Here is a 6,006-nt window from a genome sequence, read left to right as displayed (position 1 = left end):
CTGAGCTGTGTTCACAACTCTGCAATTTAGACAATAGGTGCAGCAGTAGGCCATTCAGCCCTTCGAGCCAGCACCGCCATTCACTATGATCATGGCTGATCATCCACAATCAGTATCCACTTCCTGCCTTATCCCCATAACCTTTGATTCCACTATCTTTAAGAGCTCTATCCATCTCTCTCTTGAAAGCATCCAGAGACTTGGCTTCCACAGCCTTCTGGGGCAGAGCATTCCATATATCCACCACTCTCTGGGTGAAAAAGTTTTTCCTCAACTCTGTCCTAAATGGCCTACCCCTAATTCTTAAACTGTGGCCTCCAGTTCTGGACTCACCCATCAGCAGGAACATGCTTCCTGCCTCCAGTGTGTCCAATCCCTTAATAATCTTAAATGTTTCAATAAGATCCCCTCTTAGCCTTCTAAATTCCAGAGTATACAAGCCCAGTCGCTCCAATCTTTTGACATATGACAGTCCCGCCATCCTGGGAATTAACCTTGTGAACCTATGCTGCACTCCCTCAATAGCAAGAATGTCCTTCCTCAAATTTGGAGACCAAAACTGCACACAGTACTCCAGGTGTGGTCTCACCAGGGTCCTGCACAGCTGCAGAAGGACCTCTTTGCTCTTGTACTCAATTCCTCTTGTTATGAAGGCCAGCATGCCATTAGCTTTCTTCACTGCCCGCTGTACTTGCATGCTTGCTTTCAGTGACTGATGTACAAGAACACCTAGATCTCGTTGTGCTTCCCCTTTTCCTAACTTGACTCCATTTAGATAATAATCTGCCTTCCTGTTTTTACCACCAAAGTGGATAACCTCACATTTATCCACATTAAACTGCATCTGCCTACTCACTCAGCCTGTCCAAGTCACCCTGCAGTCTCATAACATCCTCCTTACATTTCACACTTTGTGTCATTGGCAGATTTGCTAATGTTACTTTTAATTCCCTCATCTAAATCATTATATATTGTAAACAGCTGCGGTCCCAGCACTGAACCCTGCGGTACCCCACTGGTCACCGCCTGCCATTCCAAAAGGGAGCTGTTAATCGCTACTCTTTGTTTTCTGTCAGCCAGCCAATTTTCAATCCATGTCAGTACTCTGCCCCCAATACCATGTGTCCTAATTTTGCCCACTAATCTCCTATGTGGGACTTTATCAAAGGCGTTTTGAAAGTCCAGGTACACTACATCCACTGGCTCTCTCTTGTCCATTTTCATAGTTCCATCCTCAAAAAAAATTCCAGAAGATTAGTCAAGCACGATTTCCCTTTTGTAAATCCATGCTGACTTGGACCGAGCCTGTTACTGCTATCCAGATGTGTCATAATCTCATTTTTTACAATTGACTCCAGCATCTCTCCCACCACCGACATCAGGCTAACCGGTATATAATTCCCTGTTTTCTCTCTTCCTCCCTTCTTGAAGAGAGGGACAATATTAGCCACCCTCCAATCCACAGGAACTGATCTTGAATCTATAGAACATTGGAAAATGATGACCAATGTGTCCACGATTTCTAAAGCCACCTCCTTAAGTACCCTGGGATGCAGACCATCAGGTCCTGGGGACTTAACAGCCTATCCAACACGATTTCCTGCCTGATATAAATTTCCTTCAGTTCATCCATTACCCTAGGTCCTTTGGTCACTATTACATCTGGGAGATTGTCTGTCTTCCCTAGTGAAGACAGATCCAAAGTACCTGTTCAACTCGTCTGCCATTTCCTTGTTCCCCATAATAAATTCACCCGCTTCTGTCTTCAAGGGCCCAATTTTGGTCTTAACTATTTTTTTCCTTTTCACATACCTACAGAAGCTTTTACTATCCTTCTTTATATTATTGGCTAGTTTACCTTTCTACCTCATTTTTTCTCCACGTATTGCCTTTTTAGTTACTTCTGTTGCTCTTTAAAAGTTTCCCAATCCTCCAGCTTCCCACTCGTCTTTGCTATGTTATACTACTCTTTTATTTTTATACTGTCCATTACTTCCCTTGTCAGCCACGGCCTCCCCTTAGGATCTTTCTTCCTCTTCGGAACAAACTGATCCTGCACCTTCCGCATTATTCCCAGAAACACTTGCCATTGCTGTTCCACTGTCATCCCTGCTAGGGTATTGTTCCATTGAACTTTGGCCAGCTACTCCCTCATAGCACCATAGTTCCCTTTGTTCAACTGTAATACTGACACTTCCGAGTTTCCCTTCTCCCTCTCAAATTGTAGATTAAAACTTATCATATTATGGTCACTACCTCCTAATGGCTCCTTTACCTCGAGGTCCCTGATCAAATCCGGTTCATTGCACAATACTAAATCTAGAATTGCGTTCTCTCTGGTAGGCTCCAGTACAAGCTGTTCTAAGAATTCATCTCAGAGGGACTCCACAAACTCCCTTTCTTGGGGTCCAGTACCAACCTGAGTCCTCCAGTCTACCTGCATGTTGAAGTCCCCCATAACAACTGTAGCATTACCTTTGCAACATGCCAATTTTAACTCTTGATTCAACTTACACCCTACATCCAGACTACTGTTTGGGGGCCTGTAGATAACTCCCATTCGGGTCTTTCTACCTTTAGAATTTCTCAGTTCTATCCATACTGACTCTGTCTCCTGATTCTATGTCCCCCCTCGCAAGGGACTGAATATCATTCCTCACCAACAGAGCCACCCCACCCCCTCTGCCCATCAGTCTGTCCTTTCAATAGGATGTACAGTAAAGCCTTGAATATTCATTTCCCAGGCCCTGTCCACTTGAAGCCGTGTCTCTGTTATTCCCACAACATCATAGTTACCAAATTTCCAACTGTGCCTCAAGCTCATCCACTTTATTTCTTATACTCCGTGCATTCATATACAATACTTTTAATTCATTACTCCCCTGTCCTCCCATGTCAATTCCTATTTCACTTGGCCATCCTGTATGATCCCTTCTTGAGCTTTCTGCTCTGTTGATTCTGCTGTCTTTCTTAACTTTTCTTATTCTCACTTTCCCTTTATCTCCATCCTTGTGTTTCAAGTTCGTCCCCTCCCCCCCTCCCCCCACACCCGGTCTTGTGGTCTTGGTATAAGCAGTTGCTGTGCCAAGCTGGGGTGCATCAAGATAGGATGCTTCATGTATGCAAGTGGGATGTGCTGAGTGGCTACTTCCAGTCCAACAGGTAAGTGAGGGCCTGTGGCCAAATCTGCGGAAGATACAAAAATAGGTGGAGGAGGCAGATAGTGTCGAGGAAGCAGTCTGCTGAAGGACTTGAACAGATTAGGAGAATGGGCAAAAAATAAACCCAGCAGCAAATAGAAAAAGCACCTTTCAGTCTGCCTCCTTCCTTTTCCCCCACCCTTTTATTCTGGTGCCTTCCCTCCCACCTTAGTCTTAAATAAGGGTTTCCGCCCAAAACATCAACTCTTTATTCATTTCCATAGATGCTACACGATCTGCTGAGTTCCTCCAGCATTTTGTGTTGCTTTGGATTCCCAGCATCTGCAGACTTTCTCTTGTAGATGGAATATAGTGTAGGGAAGTGTATGGTTGTGTACTTTGGTCGAAGGAATAAAGATGAGGACTATTTTCTAAATGGGGTGCAAATTCAGAAATCAGGGGTGCAGAGAGACTTGGAAGTCCTTGTGAAGGATTCCCTAAAAGTTAACTTCCATGTGGTAAGGAAGGCAAATGCATTTTGAGGACTAGAATGTAAAAGCAAAGATGTAATGCTGAGGCTTTAAGACATGGATCAGATCACATTTGGAGTATTGTGAGCAGTTTTGGGCCCCTGTAAGAAAAGATGTGCTGCCATTGGAGTGGGTCCAGAGGAGATTTACAAGAATAATCTGGAATGAAAGGTTAATGTGAGGAGTGTTTGGCTCTGGGCCTATACTCACTGGAATTCAGAAGAATGAGGGGATCTCATTCAGGTCCATTGAATATTAAAAGACCCAGATAATGGATGTGGAGAGGATGTTTCCTATAATGGGAGAGTTTAGGGCCAGACAGCACAGCCTCATAGTAAAAGGATGTTCCTTTAGAACAGAAATGAGGAACAACTTTAGCCATAGTGGTTAATCTGTGGAATTCATTGTCACAGGTGGCTGTGGAGGCCAGGTCATTAGATATATTTAAAACAGAAGTTGGAAGGTACTTAATTAGTAATTGGGTCAAAGGTTACAGGCAGGAAAATGGGGTTGAGAAATCAGCCATGATCAAATAGCAGAGCAGATGTGATGAGCAAATGTCCCAATTATATTCCTATGTCTTATGGTCTTGTGTTTTTGGGGTTCATTGATCATTTTGATCCTTTTGATCATTTCCTGGAAGCTTTGAGCAGTGAATGCAGTAAAGTTTCACATTCCCTTGGGTAGTGTCAGGGCTGTGAAGGAAGTGAGGGAATTTGCTAGATCAGTCTGGAGAATAAAGCTGGGGTGAGTAACAAACCAGCTATAAACCTCCTTCACTCCTGTCAGGAAGGAAATCTCAAAAGTTCAAAGTACATATGTCACCATGTACAGCATATGTCACAGTGAAAAACCACGCCCAACAGGATGGGCAAAAAATGACAAACTGCAAATATAAAAGGAAAAAAGCAATAAATATCGAGAACATGAGATGGAGTCCTTGAAAGCGAGTCCCTAGGTTGTGGGAACAGTATAATGATGGGGTTGAGTGAAGTTATCCTCAGTGGAATAACTGTTCCTGAACCTGTTGTTGTGGGTTGTAAGGCTTCTGTACCATTTTCCTGATAGCAGCAGTGCAAGGAGCATAACCTGGATGGTGGAGACCCCGATGATGGATGCTGCTTTCCTGCAACAGCTCTCCATGTAAATGTGCTCAGTAGTGGTGAGTGCTTTACCCGTGATGGACTGAGCCGTATCCACTACTTTTTGTAGGATTTTCTGTTCAAGGGCATTAGTGTTTCCATACCAGGCTGTGATCCAACAAGTCAATGTACTCCACTCAACATCTATAGAAGTTTGTCAAGGTAATGGATGTCATGCCTGATCTTCACAAATTTCTAAGGGAGTAGAGGTGCTGCTGTGCTATCTTCATAATTGCACTTGTGCTGGGTCCAGGATGGGTCCTCTGAAATAACACCAAGGAATTTAAAGTTGCTGACCCTCTCCACCTCTGATCTCCTGATGAGGACTGGCTTATGGACCTCTAGTTTCCTGCTGAAGACAACTAGCTCCTTGGTTTTGCAGACACTGAGTGAGAGGTTGTTGTAGCATGACTCAGCCAGATTTTCAATCTCCCCCTATATGCTGATTTGTCACCACCATTGATTTGGCCAATGACAGTGGTGTCATTGGCAAATTTAAATATGGCATTGGAGCTGTGCTTAGCCACAGTCATAAGTGTAAAGCAAGTGGAGTAGGAGCTTAAGTACACAGCCTTGTAGTGCACCTTGTGGAGACTGTGGAGATGCTGACAATCCAAACTGGGCTCTGAAAGTGAGGAAATCAAGGATCCAGGATGTATTCAGGCAAAATGCTGAAGCTTATTGATTAGTTTTGAAAAGATGAATGCCAAGCTACAGTCAAAGTGCATCCTGATGTATGGCAGGCATTTAAAGGTTGCATGGATGAACTACAACAATTGTTCATCCCAGTTTGGCAAAAGAATAAATCAAGGAAGGTAGTGCACCCGTGGCTGACAAGAGAAATTAGGGATAGTATCAATTCCAAAGAAGTAGCATACAAATTAGCCAGAGAAAGTGGCTCACCTGAGGACTGGGAGAAATTCAGAGTTCAGCAGAGGAGGACAAAGGGCTTAATTAGGAAGGGGAAAAAAGATTATGAGAGAAAACTGGCAGAGAACATAAAAACGGACTGTAAAAGCTTTTATAGATATGTAAAAAGGAAAAGACTGATAAAGACAAATGTAGGTCCCCTGCAAACAGAAACAGGTGAATTGATTATGGGGAGCAAGGACATGGCAGACCAATTGAATAATTACTTTGGTTCTGTCTTCACTAAGGAGGACATAAATAATCTTCCAGAAATAGTAAGGGACA

The 6,006-nt window shown here is 43.5% G+C and overlaps 1 protein-coding gene across 2 annotated transcripts in view; it reads right to left on the bottom strand.

Moving 5' to 3' along the window:
- The window catches only part of smarcd3a (SWI/SNF related, matrix associated, actin dependent regulator of chromatin, subfamily d, member 3a), a 91,275-nt gene that overhangs the window by 72,192 nt on the left and 13,077 nt on the right, over positions 1-6,006 (bottom strand). The gene's annotated exons all lie outside the window — the stretch shown is intronic.

This window comes from Mobula hypostoma, chromosome 1 (genome assembly GCF_963921235.1).
Source record: "Mobula hypostoma chromosome 1, sMobHyp1.1, whole genome shotgun sequence".
Lineage (NCBI taxonomy): Eukaryota > Metazoa > Chordata > Chondrichthyes > Myliobatiformes > Myliobatidae > Mobula > Mobula hypostoma.
Note: the sequence above shows the minus strand (reverse complement) of the source record. Positions and strands in the feature narration are given on the sequence as shown.